The sequence below is a fragment of the Aegilops tauschii genome, chromosome 6, assembly GCF_002575655.3.
Source record: "Aegilops tauschii subsp. strangulata cultivar AL8/78 chromosome 6, Aet v6.0, whole genome shotgun sequence".
Lineage (NCBI taxonomy): Eukaryota > Viridiplantae > Streptophyta > Magnoliopsida > Poales > Poaceae > Aegilops > Aegilops tauschii.
In genome coordinates, this window is record NC_053040.3 from 91,238,355 (window position 1) to 91,259,260 (window position 20,906).

Consider the following 20,906-nt stretch of genomic DNA (forward strand, 5'->3'; position numbering starts at 1 on the left):
GCCCACTCGGTACTGCACATCACTATAAGCCTTACAAGCATTGTGACTAATGAGTTAGTTGCGGGATGATGTGTTACAGAACGAGTAAAGAGACTTGCCGGTAATGAGATTGAACTAGGTATCGAGATACCGACGATCAAATCTCGGGCAAGTAACATACCGGTGACAAAGGGAACAACGTATGTTGTTGTGCGGTCTGACCGATAAAGATCTTCGTAGAATATGTGGGAGCCAATATGGGCATCCAGGTCCCGCTATTGGTTATTGACCGGAGACGTGTCTCGGTCATGTCTACATAGTTCTCGAACCCGTAGGGTCCGCACGCTTAACGTTACGATGACAGTTTTATTATGAGTTTATGTATGTTGATGTACCGAAGGAGTTCGGAGTCCCGTATGAGATCGGGGACATGACGAGGAGTCTCGAAATGGCCGAGACGTAAAGATCGATATATTGGACGACTATATTCGGACTTCGGAAAGGTTCCGAGTGATTCGGGTATTTTTCGGAGTACCGGAGAGTTACGGGAATACGTATTGGGCCTTATTGGGCCATACGGGAAAGAAGGAAAAGGGCCTCAAGGGTGGCCGCACCCCTCCCCTTGGTCTGGTCCGAATTGGACTAGGGAAGGGGGGCGCCCCCTTCCTTCCTTCTCTTTTTCCCTTCCTCTTTTCCTCTTCCATATGGGAGGTGGAATCCTACTAGGACTAGGGAGTCCTAGTAGGACTCCACACTTGGTGCGCCCCCTCCTAGGGCCGGCCTCCTCCTCCCTTGCTCCTTTATATACGGGGGCAGGGGCACCCCATGGACACAACAATTGATCCTAGAGATCTCTTAGCCGTGTGCGGTGCCCCCCTCCACCATATTACACCTCGATAATACCGTTGCGGAGCTTAGGCGAAGCCCTGCGTCGGTGGAACATCATCATCGTCACCACGCCGTCGTGCTGACGAAACTCTCCCTCAACACTCGGCTGGATCGGAGTTCGAGGGACGTCATCGAGCTGAACGTGTGTAGAACTCAGAGGTGCCGTGTGTTCGGTACTTGATCGGTCGGATCATGAAGACGTACGACTACATCAACCGCGTTGTGATAACGCTTCCGCTATCGGTCTACGAGGGTACGTGGACAACACTCTCCCCTCTCGTTGCTATGCATCACCATGATCTTGCGTGTGCGTAGGAATTTTTTTGAAATTACTACGTTCTCCAACAGTGGGATCAGAGCCTGGTTTTATGCGTTGATGCTATGCACGAGTAGAACACAAGTGAGTTGTGGGCGATATAAGTCATACTGCTTACCAGCATGTCATACTTTGGTTCAGCGGTATTGTGAGATGAAGCGGCCCGGACCGACATTACGCGTACGCTTACGCGAGACTGGTTTCACCGTTCGGAGCACTCGTTGCTTAAAGGTGACTGGCGGGTGTCTGTCTCTCTCACTTTAGTTGAACCGAGTGTGGCTACGCCCGGTCCTTGCGAAGGTTAAAACAGCACCAACTTGACAAACTATCGTTGTGGTTTTGATGCGTAGGTAAGAACGGTTCTTGCTAAGCCCGTAGCAGCCACGTAAAATATGCAACAACAAAGTAGAGGACGTCTAACTTGTTTTTGCAGGGCATGTTGTGATGTGATATGGTCAAGACATGATGTGATATAATGTGTTGTATGAGATGATCATGTTTTGTAACCGAGTTATCGGCAACTGGCAGGAGCCATATGGTTGTCGCTTTATTGTATGAGATGCAATCGCCATGTAATAGTTTTACTTTATCACTAAGCGGTAGCGATAGTCGTAAAAGCAATAAGTTGGCGAGACGACAACGATGCTACGATGGAGATCAAGGTGTCGCGCCGGTGACGATGGTGATCATGACGGTGCTTCGGAGATGGAGATCACAAGCACGGTGCTTCGGAGATGGAGATCACAAGCACAAGATGATGATGGCCATATCATATCACTTATATTGATTGCATGTGATGTTAATCCTTTATGCATCTTATCTTGCTTTGATTGACGGTAGCATTATAAGATGATCTCTCACTAAAATTTCAAGATAAAAGTGTTCTCCCTGAGTATGCACCGTTGCAAAAGTTCTTCGTGCTGAGACACCACGTGTTAATCGGGTGTGATAGGCTCTACGTTCAAATACAACGGGTGCAAAACAGTTGCACACGCGGAATACTCAGGTTAAACTTGACGAGCCTAGCATATACAGATATGGCCTCGGAACACAGAGACCGAAAGGTCGAGCGTGAATCATATAGTAGATATGATCAACATAGTGATGTTCACCATTGAAACTACTCCATCTCACGTGTTAATCGGACATGGTTTAGTTGCTTTGGATCACGTAATCACTTAGATGATTAGAGGGATGTCTATCTAAGTGGGAGTTCTTAAGTAATATGATTAATTGAACTTAAATTTATCATGAACTTAGTCCTGATTGTATTTTGCAAATTATGTTGTAGATCAATAGCTCGCGTTGTTGCTTCCCTGTGTTTATTTTTGATATGTTCCTAGAGAAAAATTATGTTGAAAGATGTTAGTAGCAAAGATGCGGATTGGATCCGTGATCTGAGGATTATCCTCATTGCTGCACAGAAGAATTATGTCCTTGATGCACCGCTAGGTGACAGACCTATTGCAGGAGCAGATGCAGACGTTATGAACGTTTGGCTAGCTCAATATGATGACTACTTGATAGTTTAGTGCACCATGCTTAATGGCTTAGAATCGGGACTTCAAAGACGTTTTGAACGTCATGGACCATATAAGATGTTCCAGGAGTTGAAGTTAATATTTCAAGCAAATACCCGAGTTGAGAGATATGAAGTCTCCAACAAGTTCTATAGCTAAAAGATGGAGGAGAATCGCTCAACTAGTGAGCATGTGCTCAGATTTTCTGGGTACTACAATCGCTTGAATCAAGTGGGAGTTAATCTTCCAGATAAAGTAGTGATTGACAGAATCCTCTAGTCACCATCACCAAGTTAGTAGAACTTCGTGATGAACTATAGTATGCAAGGGATGACGAAAGTAATTCCCGAGCTCTTAGTGATGCTGAAATCGACGAAGGTAGAAATCAAGAAAAACATCAAGTGTTGATGGTTGACGAGACCACTTCAAGTGTTGATGGTTGACAAGACCACTAGTTTCAAGAAAAGGGCAAAGGGAAGAAGGGGAACTTCAAAAGAACGGCAAGCAAGTTGCTACTCAAGTGAAGAAGCCCAAGTCTGTACCTAAGCCTGAGACTAAGTGCTTCTACTGCAAAGGGACTGGTCACTGGAAGCGGAACTACCCCAAGTATTTGGTGGATAAGAAAGATGGCAAAGTGAACAAAGGTATATTGGATATACATGTTATTGATGTGTACTTACTAGTGTTTATAGCAACCCCTCAGTATTTGATGCTGGTTCAGTTGCTAAAGAGTAGTAACTCGAAAACGGGAGTAGCAGAATAAACAGAGACTAGTAAAAGGCGAGGTGACGATGTGTGTTGGAAGTAGTTCCAAGATTGATATGATCATCATCGCACACTCCCTATACTTTCGGGATTAGTGTTGAAACTAAATAAGTGTTATTTGGTGTTTGCGTTGAGCATGAATATGATTTGATCATGTTTATTGCAATACGGTTATTCATTTAAGTTAGAGAACAATTGTTGTTCTGTTTACATGAATAAAAACCTTTTATGGTCACACACACCAACGAAAATGGTTTGTTGGATCTCGATCGTAGTGATACACATATTCATAATATTGAAGCCAAAAGATGCAAAGTTAATAATGATAGTGCAACTTATTTGTGGCACTGCCGTTTAGGTCATATTGGTGTAAAGCGCATGAAGAAACTCCATACTGATGGGATTTTGGAATCACTTGATTATGAATCACTTGATGCTTGCGAACCGTGCCTCATGGGCAAGATGACTAAAACACCATTCTCCGGTACTATGGAGAGAGCAACCGATTTGTTGGAAATCATACATACAGATGTATGTGGTCCGATGAATATTGAGGCTCGTAGCAGGTATCATTATTTTCTGACCTTCACAGATGATTTGAGCAGATATGGGTATATCTACTTGATGAAACACAAAGTCTGAAACATTTGAAAAGTTCAAAGAATTTCAGAGTGAAGTGGAGAATCATTGTAACAAGAAAATAAAAGTTTCTACGATATGATCGCAGAGGTAAAACATTTGAGTTACGAGTTTGGACTACATTTGAAACAATGCGGAATAGTTTCGCAACTCACGCCACCCGGAACACCAGAGCATAATGGTGTGTCCGAACATCGTAACCGTACTTTATTAGATATGGTGCGATATATGATGTCTCTTACCAATTTACCACTATTGTTTTGGCGTTATGCACTAGAGACAGCTACATTCACGTTAAATAGGGCACCATCAAAATCCGTTGAGACGACGCCTTATGAACTGTGGTTTGGCAAGAAACCAAAGTTGTCGTTTCTTAAAGTTTGGGGTTGCGATGCTTATGTGAAAAGGTTTCATCCTGATAAGCTCAAACCCAAATCGGAGAAATGTGTCTTCATAGGATACCCAAAGGAAACAGTTGGGTATACCTTCTATCACAGATCCGAAGGCAAGACATTCGTTGCTTAGTATGGATCCTTTCTAGAGAAGGAGTTTCTCTCGAAAGAAGTGAGTGGGAGGAAAGTAGAACTTGATGAGGTAACTGTACCTGCTCCCTTATTGGAAAGTAGTTCATCACAAAAATCTATTCCTGTGACTCCTACACCAATTAGTGAGGAAGTTAATGATAATGATCATGAAACTTCAGATCAAGTTATTACTGAACTTCGTAGGTCAACTAGATCAAGAACCGCACCAGAGTGGTACGGTAATCCTGTTCTGGAGGTCATGTTACTAGACCATGGCGAACCTACGAACTATGAAGAAGCGATGGTGAGCCCAGATTCCGCAAAATGGCTTGAGGCCATGAAATCTCAGATAAGATCCATATATGAGAACAAAGTATGGACTTTGATTGACTTGCCCAATGATCGGCGAGCCATTGAGATTAAATGGATCTTCAAGAGGAAGACGGACGCTGATAGTAGTGTCACTATCTACAAAGCTAGAATTGTCGCAAAAGGTTTTCGACAAGTTCAAGATGTTGACTACGATGAGAGTTTCTCACTCGTATCTATGCTTAAGTCTGTCCGAATCATGTTAGCAATTGCCGCATTTTATGAAATATGGCAAAGGGATAAACAAAACTGCATTCCTTAATGGATTTATTAAAGAAGAGTTGTATATGATGCAACCAGGAGGTTTTGTCAATCCTAAAGGTTCTAACAAAATATGCAAGATCCAGCGATCCATCTATGGACTGGTGCAAGCATCTCGGAGTTGGAATATACACTTTGATAAGTTGATCAAAGGATATAGTGTTATACAGACTTGCGGTGAAGCCTGTATTTACAAGAAAGTGAGTGGGAGCACTACAGCATTTCTCATAAGTATATGTGAATGACATATTGTTGATCGGAAATAATGTAGAATTATTCTGCAAAGCATAAAGGAGTGTTTGAAAGGAGTTTTTCAAAAGAAAGACCTCGGTGAAGCTGCTTACATATTGAGCATCAAGATCTATAGAGATAGATCAAAACACTCGATAAGTTTTTTCAATGAGTACATACCTTAACAAGATTTTGAAGTAGTTCAAAATAGAACAGTCAAAGAAAGAGTTCTTGCCTGTGTTACAAGGTATGAAATTGAGTAAGACTCAAAGCCAGACCACAACAGAAGATAGAAAGAGAATGAAAGTCATTCCCTATGCCTTGGCCATAGGTTCTATAAAGTATGCCATGCTGTATACCAGATCTATTGTATACGCTACACTAATTTTGGCAAGGGAGTACAATAGTGATCTAGGAGTAGATCACTGGACAGCGGTCAAAATTATCCTTAGTGGAATAAGGAAATGTTTCTCGATTATGGAAGTGACAAAAGGTTCGTCGTAAAGGGTTACGTCGATGCAAGTTTTGACACTAAATCTAGATGACTCTAAGTCTCGGTCTAGATACATATTGAAAGTGGGAGCAATTAGCTAGAGTAGCTCCGTGCAGAGCATTGTAGACATAGGAATTTGCAAAATCCTTACGGATCTGAATATGACAGACCCGTTGACTAAAATTATCTCACAATCAAAACATGATCACACCTTAGTACACTTTGGGTGTTAATCACATAGCGATGTGAACTAGATTATTGACTCTAGTAAACCCTTTGAATGTTGGTCACATAGAGATGTGAACCATGGGTGTTAATCACATGGTGATGTGAATTATTGATGTTAAATCACATGGCGATGTGAACTAGATTATTGACTCTAGTGCAAGTGGGAGACTGAAGGAAATATGCCCTAAAGGCAATAATAAAGTATTATATATTTCCTTATATCATGATAAATGTTTATTATTCATGCTAGAATTGTATTAACCGGAAACATAATACATGTGTGAATACATAGACAAACAGAGTGTCACTAGTATGCCTCTACTTGACTAGCTCGTTAATCAAAGATGGTTATGTTTCCTAGCCATAGACATGAGTTGTCATTTGATTAACGAGATCACCTCATTAGGAGAATGACGTGATTGACTTGACCCATTCCGTTAGCTTAGCACTCGATCGTTTAGTATGTTGCTATTGCTTTCTTCATGACTTATACATGTTCCTATGACTATGAGATTATGCAACTCCCGTTTACCGGAGGAACACTTTGTGTGCTACCAAACGTCACAACGTAAATGGGTGATTATAAAGGTGCTCTACAGGTGTCTCCAAAGGTACTTGTTGGGTTGGCGTATTTCGAGATTAGGATTTGTCACTCCAATTGTCGGAGAGGTATCTCTGGGCCCACTCGGTAATGCACATCACTATAAGCCTTGCAAGCATTGTGACTAATGAGTTAGTTGCGGGATGATGTGTTACGGAACGAGTAAAGAGACTTGCCGGTAACGAGATTGAACTAGGTATCGAGATACCGACGATCAAATCTCGGGCAAGTAACATACCGGTGACAAAGGGAACAACGTATGTTGTTATGCGGTCTGACCGATAAAGATCTTCGTAGAATATGTGGGAGCCAATATGGGCATCCAGGTCCCGCTATTGGTTATTGACCGGGGACGTGTCTCGGTCATGTCTACATAGTTCTCGAACCGGTAGGGTCCGCACGCTTAACGTTACGATGACAGTTTTATTATGAGTTTATGTATGTTGATGTACCGAAGGAGTTCGGAGTCCCGGATGAGATCGGGGACATGACGAGGAGTCTCGAAATGGCCGAGACGTAAAGATCGATATATTGGACGACTATATTCGGACTTCGGAAAGGTTCCGAGTGATTCGGGTATTTTTCGGAGTACCGGAGAGTTACGGGAATACGTATTGGGCCTTATTGGGCCATACGGGAAAGAAGGAAAAGGGCCTCAAGGGTGGCCGCACCCCTCCCCTTGGTCTGGTCCGAATTGGACTAGGGAAGGGGGGCGCCCCCTTCCTTCCTTCTCTTTTTCCCTTCCTCTTTCCTATTCCATATGGAAGGTGGAATCCTACTAGGACTAGGGAGTCCTAGTAGGACTCCACACTTGGTGCGCCCCCTCCTAGGGCCGGCCTCCTCCTCCCTTGCTCCTTTATATACGGGGGCAAGGGGCACCCCATGGACACAACAATTGATCCTTGAGATCTCTTAGCCGTGTGCGGTGCCCCCCTCCACCATATTACACCTCGATAATACGGTTGCGGAGCTTAGGCGAAGCCCTGCATCGGTGGAACATCATCATCGTCACCACGCCGTCGTGCTGACGAAACTCTCCCTCAACACTCGGCTGGATCCGAGTTCGAGGGACGTCATCGAGCTGAACGTGTGTAGAACTCGGAGGTGCCGTGCGTTCGGTACTTGATCGGTCGGATCATGAAGACGTACGACTACATCAACCGCGTTGTGATTACGCTTCCGCTATCGGTCTACGAGGGTACGTGGACAACACTCTCCCCTCTCGTTGCTATGCATCACCATGATCTTGCGTGTGCGTAGGAATTTTTTTGAAATTACTACGTTCCCCAACACATAGATCTAAGTTAGAATGAGTAGGAGGACACATGGATCAAATTTACAGCCACCGGTGAAGCCGGGTAGAGGCACAAAACTGGCCAGAGAAGAGGACAAATATGAATTGCCGCCGCCATCGACCGCCGGCTAGAGAAGACACGCCGTTTACCTACTCGTCGGTGACGATCTGCGCGGGACGGAGAGCTCGGGGGGGGGGGGGAGGGTTGGGGATGGTGGCAGGAGTTTGGGCGGTGAGCTGAGGGTGGTTATATAGGGCGACCAATTCGGTGGGAGGTGACCCCAACTCCTCCCGCCGCGTTCCCCTCCCATGCATCTCCCGCGCATGGCTAAGTGTAAACGACCAATTCAACTGTCCCCAGCAGACCTGGCTGGGGGGGGAGGCTTTAAGTTTCATGCTATGCAATCCAAACAGTGAATACACACTACCAAACGGGTTATTTTTGCACCATGCGGATCTGGTTGGACCATATGTCGTCCCTCTCTATGCTCCCCTATCTCTCTTCTTCGATCTCTCTTCCCCAGTTCATTGATCCTACACGATTCCCTGGTCTAGTTCATGAGGATCCCTATGGGGGTGAACTTCCCGAGGCGCGCATGGTAGAGGAGATTATTCGACCAACAGGGGTCCTTCTGGTACACCTTGCGTCGGTACCCCTGCTTGTTCAACATGTGCTCTACGCGCACCATCTCCCCCATTGTTGCCACCCATAGTTAGGGGGGAGGGTGATATTCAGCATGTGCGCCACCCGCAGTTAGGGGGAGGGGGGGCTCCGCCAGCGTTACACCAACTACGATCTTTTACAACCCGGTATAAAATCTGAACCATATTTCCACGCCGAAAGAAATTACAGAAAAAATCATGCACGTAGAGTTTAGTTGTCTGGTTATGTGTTTATAGTTGAATTGAGCTACTCAACTATTGTGTCTCCTTCTTAAACTAACTTGAATGTATTTTTTTCTTTAAGGGTGTCCTTAAGGTTTACAAAAAAAACACTACCATGCCGGTCAGAAACAAGATTATATTTATTATTCACAAATTCTTTTTTACGAGGGATTCACATAATTTTGTGACCGGCATACCAACCAAACTAGTGCATAATTTGCTACAGTTTGGTCATGATTATAAGAATGTCGATCATGACAAGTACTAGTGACACATACAATCGAATGCAACACAACTGTGCATGCACTTCACAGAAGGCAAAATGATACAAGTAGAACACAATTATCTCATACTTTCCACACGATTTTCACATGAAAAACATGACCCACAACAGGTTGCTCTAAAATGAATGTATCTTCGGGCCCCCATAAATCATACTCCCTCCGTCCCAAAATAACTGTCTCAACTCTAGTACAACTTTGTACTAAAGTTAATACAAAGTTGAGACACTTATTTCAGGACGGAGGAAGTAATTCAAATAGTGCATTTATCTTTCACTAGAACAAGCAGCCTTGACTGAAATTGACCCCAGAATCAAGCATAAACAAGCAAGCTAGCATAAGAACAGGTAAACTGCCCTCATTCAGTTTCTGCACCAAATAAAAGAAGAACAAGGAAAATGCAGAGAAGATAAATTGTGTGCCTTCTTTTTCCTCGTAAAAAAATACAGGAAAAATAGGAGCGCAATGAAGCAGACAAGAAGATAAAGGTGAAGCTGTTGTTATCCTACAAAATCTGAAGTGATGCCCACATGTATGCTCAAGAAGGATGAAGGGAACACAAACATTGATCAGCTAAAATAACAAGCATATACTCCCTCTATTCATAAATATAAGATGTTCTAAACTTTTCTTAGAATTGGATGTATATAGACATGTTTTAGTGTATATTTATTCATCATTACAGTCCCTATGAAGTCCATATTGAAATATGTAAAACATCTTATATTTGTGAATGGATGGGGTACAACTCATCTTTACTAGGACTCATGCGACTGACTATTTTTTATAGAGCTATTGCAGTTTATGTTCAAATACTGTCATGTTCCAAGTCCCCTCTCATCAGCTGCAACAATGTCACAATCTTCATAGGACACAACTCACTGATTTCGAGCAGGCAAAAATAATTGCATGTCATCAGAAAAACAATACTGATATATACCACTTGCTTTTAGAAAAGGAGGAAGACCCCCGGCCTCTGCATCTGGACAATGCATGCAGCCACTTTATTAATTATTCACAAAAGACCTTACAAAGAAATACAATAGTAAGTCTGAAGCCACCGTCTAGGCAACATCTGTCACTACTCCTATCCAGTTGATAAAGGGATGCTGATAGTCCGAGCATAATATCATAGACCTCGAAGCCAAGCCTAACATCTAAGACATGATGCCCCAATCAAGCCACTTACCGGGTATGGGGCACACACCGGTCCAGCGTGCTCTCAGAGGCCGCCGCCTTGAACTGCCACCACTCCATCTTCAGATCTGTACTGACGCATCATCCTTGCCCGGTCTAGCTGCTGTCAATGCCACCACGGCACCCAACGGCAGCACCTCCCTGCGCGCGAACTGCTGAGCACGTCGTGGTCGCCGCCGGTACACCTCAGCACCATGCTGCCAAGTACCACCAGCCGACAAAACTTGAAGTCATATACCACTTGGTTAGTGAAGCAAACTGAATAATTATAATTTACATACCAAACGGCCATGGTGATGCGATGCTGGCTGGTGGTGTATTGTCCGGGCTAGTGGTCATTCCAAAATTTACCACCAACAAACACTTGCGCCGGAAGCATGAGATCGCAGGAGCGTCTCCATGGGGTCTCTCCGTGCGTTACAATCACCACCGATCGGCTGCCTAGACTTGCAAAAATCTCCAATCCACAACGGGTAAATCTATCGGACATACGCGAACACATACTTCACAAGCAATACATTTATCAAATTCAAAGTGGATTCGCCCTCGGAAACCCTCTGGTGTAATTGATTTTTCATAAGGGTAGTGAATCGTTATAGGTAAATGATTTGTGTGGGATAAGGTAGTTATGAAACTTTGACCTATGTACCTTGTAGCACGTATTGTTTGTTGACCATAACTCATGAACCCAGTTACCATAGGGAACATATTCATTCCGGCGAGCCATGCATTTCAGTGCCCCTGACAAGGCTGGTCCATCCATGAGGGCTCAAGAGGCCAATGGTGCACGGGCCGAGCGTGCAAGCGTTGCCAAACCAGGAGTTAGTGGGCCGAACTGGGTGACAGCGGCCCAACTCCTTCCTCCAGCTACTTAACCTGCATCGCTCCAAAGAGAAGCCATCTAAAGGATCAGGCACCCGGCGGCTCGGCTACCTACTACCGTTCCCCATTTCACATCTCGCATGAACCCTGGCCACAGTCCTGGCAATTGAGTTGTAATCGCCACCTAAATAATACTTCCGTGAGAAATTGTTGCCAAGTAATCGAGAGTCCAGTTCGTTCCTATCATCTGGTATCAGAGACCACCCCCTCTCTCTTTGTTCGCTCTGGCGAAACTTGTCGAGACCAGAAGCTCGCGCCAAGCCCGAGTGCAGTTGGAGGCGATGGATCCCGGCGTCTCCGCTTTCCTCACCAAGCTAGAGGCCAACCTCGACTCCAAGACCGACGTCCAAACCAAGGCCCAGCAGATCACTTCCACCAAGATCAATGAGCTCCTCACTTGGCATCCCGATCTGGAGCACCGTGTCGCGGATCTCAGCGATCACTACAAAAAAAAGACACTTCCGTGATGATACGTGTTTGTCACAGTAGGTCACGTTTTCTGTCATGCATGTACATCCATGACAAATTTATGGCAGAATCAAGATAGTCATACCTGTGCTGTCATACAAGTGTTCCATGACATTACCAAAATTATCATCACGGAAGTGTCCACTTCCATGACGATAAATCGCGCGTCATAGAAGTGCTTTCGTCAAGGGTGACTGACACATGGCATCCATCGTAACGGGACACCGTTAAGCTACCGGGTCCGGTTTTGGATCCGATAACCCGCTAACAGCCACGACCAATGCCGATTTTCCACGTGTAAAATTCTCATTGGCTGACGGAACCACGCGTCAGCTCCGCGTTGGCATAGGTGTCACTCATCCAACGTGCGAGATGCGCCTATGATACGTTGACACATGGACCAGCCCAAAAGTGGCCCATAAAGATTAAATGGGCCGGCCCAACTAAAGGCCTAGAAGATTTAGCGGGCCATAACGGGCCGGCCCAGCTAAAGGCCCACAAGATTTTGCAGGCCCTAATGGACTGGCCCAGCTAAAGGCCCACAAGATTTTGAGGACACTAATGGGCCGGCCCGTTAACAGGCTGCCAAGTTTTGGGCCAAATGCCGGCCCATATTTAACCCGGTCCATAAACAGCCTGCCACGTTCCGGGCCCAATAAAGGCCCATATGAGATCCAGCCCATTAAAAGCCTACCCCGTTCTGGGCCAAATTATGGCCCAGATCAGATCCGTTCCTTTAAGAGGCTTTGGGCTAAATTATGGCCCATATCAGATTCGGCCGTCAACTGGACTCTTTGCTTTTGGGCCCACTTGCTAAAGGCCCATGTAGTAATTCGGCTTGATATTAGTTGCGGCCTGTTAAAGGCCTGTTTAACATTTCGGCCCTATATTTATTTCAGCCTGTTAAAAGCCCGTGATATAGTTGGGCCTAACTACGGCCCGGTTTGCATCCGGCCTGCTCACAGCCGATAATCTGATTGGGCCAAATAAGGACCGAGACAATTTTGGCCTGTTAACGGCCCGTGATGTGATTGGCACAATCATGGGCCGGGGTCTATTTCGCCCTGCTGCCGGCCCGCGAGCTGTTCGGCACGTTTCAGGCCCAACCCACTTTTCAGCCTCCTAAAAGCCCATTGAGTTTTCTTGCGAAAATAGGGCCGGCGGTTTACTCGGCCTATTAGAGGCCCAAATCTACTAGCGGGCCAGTTTACATTTAGGCCTGTTAATGGACCGATTATGTAGTGATTAGCATGACGGCCCGATTATGTACCGTAATTTTACGGTTTGGCCAGTTTACTGCGAACACAGGATATATATATATATATAGTAAAATAAGTGCAGCATCGTGAATAAGAAAAAAACCTAGACTATACAATAAAGAAATTATAGCATATTACATCCACTGGGCATCAAAGTTCGCCACTATGATAATAAAGCAGAAGCAGACAACAGATTACATACACTGAGCTTCAAAGATCGCCACCAGTGCAAATAAACACACCGACAAAATAATATACAAAACCGACAGCACTTCAATAGAGTTCAAGAAAGGTTAGCCCTGCTCGGGAGCTGCAGCGCAAGCAGCTGAGCAAGCTGATGAGACGGCGCTTGTTTGACACTTATATCCTCCTCACTCTGAAAGATAAATAAGCAGACAAATGACAGGTTTTGCACATATAAGTATCAGTGCTGACAATTCATCACATTTCTTACTGACGAATAAAGTGACACAATCTAAAATAGCATTAACACAATATGGTATTGTTCAGGTTAAGACATGGCAGGAAATGACATTGTGAAGGAGTTGGCAGCTTCACGGCACCACTGGATTACAGATCAAGAACTCATAAGTATCAATGGTTAGTGTGCTGTAAATTTATCCCATTTCAGATTGGCAAATAAAGAGACGGTTTAAATAATAGTAGAATGATATGACATTGTTCATAGTTAAGACATTGCAGAATATGACATTGTGCTGTAGTGGGTAGGTTCACCACACCACTGGATTACGGATCAAGAACAGAAGCATAAATGCAGTGCAAAAGAACATCACTTGCTCTGTATAGTTTAATTTACATGGTATGAAGAAGGAACTTGGTTGTACAACTGAAAACTTAAATTGAGAAGGACAAACTTTTGTTTATGACTACATAATAAACTTGATGCAAACACCAAAAATAAACAGCTATTGCAGTCATGCCTAACCAAATATACACAACAAAGTTTGAATGCTTGAGAACGACAAACTTACATTATTGGTGAAGACAGGCTCTATAAAGCCCTTGTCCATGCTGATGGGGGGGGGGCAATTCAAGAAGTTTACCACAGAATATTCTTCATAAGCATTTCCTTTATTCTACATTTTGTTAAGAGTAAATATAGATGTGATAATATAAGAAAAAATAGATAATATTTAAGATAAGATGAAGAGTGATGCTACATGACCAAGTAGCTATAAATGTAAGTATAGCGATACAGGCAGAAGGTACAGCCAAGAGCAATGCAGAGCTAAACTTCTTCAGGACCATCGGTGTTATCCAACCTTATGGTAAGAGTAAATATAGATCTGATCCGTAGAAAATGGAGGGCAAAGGAAAATAAGCTGCAGAGTGATGGTTCATGAACAACTACCTGTCAATATAAGTACACTGATAAAGGACAACATGTACTTACAAGAACAATGCAGAGCCCACAATGCTGCGACCATTTTTTGTCGCAAATTCAAAGCCCTTTGCCACGCCCTAAAGATTTGGAGCAAAAACCTATCCCGACTTTCAGTAGCCATTGCTAACAGCAACGAGACCCTTGCACATCTTGATGAATTAGAAAATAGCAGAAATCTAACAATACCAAAGACGAACTTTTGAAATATCATCAAGAAACATTTACTGCGCCTACTTAAATATCAAAACCAGTACTGGAAGAAACGCTGCACCATTAGATGGATCAAGTTTGGAGATGAGAATACAAATTTTTTTCAGGCTGTTTCAACTGAAAGATACCGTCGCAACAACATCGCAAGCTTCAAAAAAGAAAACGGACCCCTCGTTGACACTCACATAGGCAAAGAAGTGCTCCTGTTCCAAACTTACACTGATCGCCTGGGTACCTCGAGACCAGCAGAAATGAAATTCAACCTCCCTAGCATTCTGCAACGCCACGATGATTTAGACCAACTAACTAAACCATTTACCCACGATGAGATTGATGCGGCGATTAAAGAAATGCCTGCTGATCGAGCACCCGGCCCTGATGGTTTTAGGTGGGCTTTTCTCAAAGCATGCTGGCCTATTATCAAGCAAGACTTTTACAATCTTTGTGATGCTTTCCATCAAGGGGACTTGGATCTCACTAGCATAAATGATGGCCTGATAACCTTAATCCCAAAATCCAACTCGCCTGAAACAGTCAATGACTACCGCCCGATCACACTCCTCAACTGTTGTCTTAAGATGATCACTAAGCTGCTTGCCAACTGCCTGCAACGAGTCATTCTAAAGATCATACACAAGAACCAGTATGGTTTCATAAAGGGGAGAACGATACAAGATTGCCTTGCTTGGGCTTCCAATATATTCACCAATGCCATGCCTCTAAGAAGGAAATTATCTTGCTGAAACTTGATTTTGCCAAACCCTTCGATACAATTGAACACGCTCCTATGCTGAACATTATGAAACATTTGGGCTTCAACAACAAGTGGCTTTCTTGGATCAAATGCATCTTCTCAACCAGGAGATCGTCGGTTTTATTAAATGGTGTACCCGGCCGTCAATTCCATTGCCGCACTGGTGTAAGGCAGGGCGACCCGTTGTCCCCTTGATCTTCGTGATTGCAGCTGATCTCCTCCAAGCAGCCATCAACGACGCGTTTAGGCTGTGGGGTGTAAGCCCTGCAGTTTTCAAGGTCAAAAAACGACGCGTTTAGGCAGGGGAAAATTCAGCTGCCCTTCCCTTGCGTTGGACAAATGGACTACCCTATAATCCAATATGCAGACGACACGATCCTGGCTATGCCTGCATGCCCTCAGCAAGCTGCTGCCATCAAAGAAATCCTTGTGGACTATGCGTCCTCCATCGGCTTGCGGATCAATTTCCATAAATCCACGCTCATCCCAATCAACCTATCGGATGAAACTGCCCTGGCGTTTGCGAACTTCTTTGGGTGCTCAGTTGGCTTGATGCCGTTTACCTACCTTGGGCATCCTCTTGGCACGACCAAACCGACTATCCTGGACCTCATGCCACTAGTGTGCAGTGCTGAACGCCATCTCACCTCTATGATCGCAACGATGTCCTATGGTGGTAAACTTTCTTGGCTTAATGCTACTGTCACATCCCTCCTCATTTATGCCATGTGCACACTCAAGTTCTCACCCAAGCTGATTGAGATGCTCGATAAAATTAGAAAAAGATGCCTCTGGACCAAAAGGACGGAGCAGGGGGACAAATGCAACTCCCTTGCCGCCTGGGATATGGTTTGCAAACCCAAAAAGCATGGTGGCTTGGGTGTTATCAATATAAAGTTGCAAAATGATGCTTTGCTCATGAAATTCCTACACAAGTTTTACAACAAGCTCGACGTCCCGTGGGTGCATCTTATTTGGGATACGTATTATGCAGACAAAGTTCCTCATGCCACGAATCCTGTTGGCTCATTCTGGTGGCATGATATCCTAAAGCTCACCCCTGTCTTCCGAGGCATCACACAGGTTCGAGTGGTTTCGGGCACAACTGCTCTAGTTTGGAAAGATCTTTGGGCTGGAGACGTACTGGAAAGCTCGCATCCCCACGCTTTGTCCTTTGCCATGCATGAAGATGGGTCCGTCAAGGATTTCTTACAGAGCACGACACTGTCGGAGGCCTTTCACCTACCGCTCTCCCCACAAGCCTTGAACGAGGTGCGAGACATCCAACGGCTCTCCTCACACATGCATCCATCCACGTCTGACAGCGATGTCTGGTACTATACTTGGGGCAAAACCGTTTATCAACCAGCCGACTACTACAGGTTCTACTTTCGAGATGTGAACGCCCATCCAGCTTTCTCTCTTCTCTAGCGCTCTCGCTGCATCATGAGGATAAATGTTTTTGGCTGGCTTCTCCTGAATGATAGACTAAACACACGTGACATGCTCAAGCACCAACACTATGATATAGGTGATGACCACAGTTGTTTGCTCTATGGCACCCATGATGAGGAGACGGTGGATCATATGATTTTTGCTTGCCCATTCAATCGATCATGCTGGCAAAAACTTGGAATTAATTGGCCCTCCTTCACCTGCCGCCTCCAACTTCTTCAACAAGCTAAAGATTCTTGGGGGCGTTCGCTCTTCTTTGACATCTTCCCGGTGGCTGCTTGGAGCTTGTGGAAGGAAAGAAACAATAAACATTTCAGGAGAATTGCTCCAACCATCGATGGTTGGCTGAGAAGATTTAAGGACGATTTTGGCCTCCTCCAACATAGGACTAAGGGTGTTCACCCTGCCTTCATTTCTTCTTTTATCTCTAACTTACACTAGTAGTAGCCCCTTCTCCTCCCCCACCTAACCCAAACTTGTCTGGGTTGGGTGGAACTTACTTGTTAAAATGTAAACATTGTAACACCCCCCATTCATATATATATATATGAAAACACAGTAGGAGCCTTTTCTACTGTCCTTTCCTCAAAAAAAAAAAGAACAATGCAGAGCTAAAAAATTTCATTGGCATTGGATATATTCTACACTAATGTGACCGTTCATACAGATCAGATAATTTGGAGCGAACAATTGATAAGCAAGCTATCATGCATACTGCTGTCACATAATGAACCAGGTATGAATGCAAGTACAGTGATACAGGACAACAGGTACTAACAAGAGCAAAGCAGCGAGCAGCATATTTGCAATATCCTGTCATTCTTTTCAAACCGGAATTCTTCTTCAAGCTGATTTCCTGCAAAAAAGATCCGTAAGGCACATGCGAAAAAGTAGAAGTTCAAATTGTCATGTGATATCATAGATAGTACCTCATCCTGGGAACGAGACCAGTGCATAACAAGGTTTTTCCATTCAATGTCTTCTAAATTTAGCATAGGAGACTTCACCAGAACTTCATTTATAGACTTGCCATCAAAGTGTGATTTCCTCAGGTAACACCGATACTGCTGCAATGCTTCCTTGAAAAGTGCAAGCGAGCTTTGCTCGTCATGATTATCCATATTGACCCTCGCCTACTTACAACAATGTAATGTAAATCATTGATGTGTTCAATCAGCAGAAAACAGGAAAATAATCACAATGAATAATAGAACTTACACGTAAGTGGGACAGGAAGATGTGAAAATGGTGTTTGTCTTCACTATAATCTTCCCATGATGGGAATATATGCAGGTAGTCCCTAACAACATTGAAAGCATTGTCTTTAAAACTGGGAATAACTGGAAGGGGTTCCAATCTGCAGGAATTGGCCGTCTTTGCAGTTGGGATAGGTCTTCGGCCGGTGGACTTGCTGTACTTTTTGCTGGAGTGGGATTTTTCTGTGGTACGGCTGGTGCTATGGCAACTGAAATCGGCATACCTTTTGCTGGAGTGCAGGTCCTGTGTGGTGGGGCTAGTGGTGTGGCCAGTGAAGTATGGGTACAGTCTGCTGGAGTCGGTCCTACGTTTTGTGTCACTGGTTGTACAGCCAATATAAGTGGGGTGCTGTCTGATTTCTCTGGCACCACCATGTTTTTCAAGGACTTTGTTGGTGCTCCTTCAGGTTCGGCAATCACCCTCTTCCTTTTTGATGTCTGATGCACAAGAACAACATTTGAGTGGAAAAAACATGGTATGATGACAGATGGAATATGTATTGATAATGGATGGGCATGGCATCTTGACATATATGATGAGTAAACTAAGCAGATGGCGGTGCAACAAAGTAGAAGAAATGCAAGACAACATATGCAAGATACACGCAATCAATAAAACCTTGCCAAATTAGAACAGGTACCTTGATGGGTGAACAGGATAGGCCATCTGCCTTTGACTCCTCGAGGTTAGAATAGTCATTAGGATCATATTCTGAACAAGAATCTACAGGTGGGGAGCGTATGAGTCTCGTTGCATCCAGAATGGCACTCAATGCCTTGGTGCCAATTTTGTAAGTCGTTGCAGTGTTCCACAATATTCTTCTGATGCACGGATTCTGATATTCACTGTAATTACGTATAATATCTGAGAACCATGAAAACATAAATAGTAGTGAGATTATCTTTGTAATGCAGAGGATATTCTAATATAGGGGCGCCCCTGTAAACCCTTGTGTGCTATCACTGGATTCTGATGAGAGAGCTCATGTGTGCTGTAATATGGTGCGTGCATTAATATAATCTGGCACAAGTACAAAAAAAAGGTTCCAGAAGTAAGGATAGTTGGCAGATGATAGGTTCATAATATACTGTATAGAGAGTTTATTGCAAAACCCTGATAACAAGAGCACACAACAACTAGGCAGATCGTAGTGTACATAAATGGGGTACACCATAACCAGGATATATAAACCGGGAAAGTGGAACTGGCTGGAAAATACGGTGTTTTATTGCCGCTACTAATTGAAAGCCTATCGATTACATGCCAGCTCTATCGGCTGTTGACTGCAGATGTCCCTGCTCCCCTTCTGGACAAGGAACATACTGTACGTACTAAATACAAAATAACAAAAGAGGAACATGTTAAGGAACAGAAGAGGAAGCATATTCTTGTGGTTCCGCTGCATTGCATACAAAGTTGGTTGCCCAGTCATGATGAATCACAACACCCAAAGAAATTCAATTCCATGCTGTCTCTCTATATGTGGCCACATGCATTTGGAAAAGAAAGTGGGAGCATTACCTGACCAATTAAATGTGTGTTTGTTAATTAATATCAGTATCATATCACAATTCATATTTGAAGAAGTAAGCTTTGGACTTATGATTGGTGTGTTGTTTAGCTTCAAGAGTGGACTGCTGCTAGTGCTACACATAGCAGCTACACAGATCATAGTGTAGATATAACGGGAAAACCGTAAGCATCAGGAGTAAAATCAGCAAAGTGGAACTTGCTGGAATATATGTGCTAGTATTGCTGGTACGGCTAGAAAGGCTTCAGATACCAGCTCTCTTCAACTGAAGGTGCGGTAGTGTTAATATCAGTGCAACTCTCAAAGGCGACACAGCTCCCCGCATTTCCTTGCTAATCTTATAGGATTCAAGTGGGCAGGCCACTACAAATCCTATTCCTTAATTTACAAAATCCTACGAATCAAAGAGGCCCGAAGAGTTCAAAGTGTCCATCACAACTGACCGTATAGACCTCTACACTGCAAATGTCCCTGCTCATCTTCACTACAAGGAACATACTGTACTACTATCATACCCCCTCCGTTCCAAAATATAAGTCTTTGTAGAGATTTCAACTATGGATCACATACAGATGTATACAGATACATTTTAGAGTGTAGATTCACTCATTTTGCTCCATATGTAGTCCATGGTGGAATCCATACAAAGACTTGTATTTAGGAACGAAGAGAGTACTTATTAAAAAAGAACGGAAGAGGAACATGCTAAAGAAGAGCAAGCAGATTTTGGATAATAAAATGTTCGTTGCGCAGTGCCCACACATGATGAACCAGAGCGCATTAAGAATGCAACTCCCTGCTGTCTCTCTATATGTGGTGCATGTGCTTTTCGAAAGTAAAGTAGGAACATTAGCTGACCAATTAAACGTTATCTGTTTTAGTAATATTAGCATCATATCAGATTCTTATTTGAGCAACAAGTTTGGAATTATGAATGGCACGTTGTTTAGCTTGATGGATTCAGGAGCAATGCTAAGCAGGTACGATGATGGTACTGAATATAAAGGCATGTCTGCATGCAAGTCGCGTGACTTTTGTCATTTAGGTCAGTCGACCATTTCAGGCAGTTGGATGAAGATCCTACGTCTCCTAACCCTTCTTCTTCCTCGTCTCTGATTCTTCCCATACAGAACACCGCACGGGCCGTCAGCCGAACCACTGGCCCCGACCCCCCGCCCTCCCCTGAACCGCCCCCCACCGCTTGTGTTCCTCTG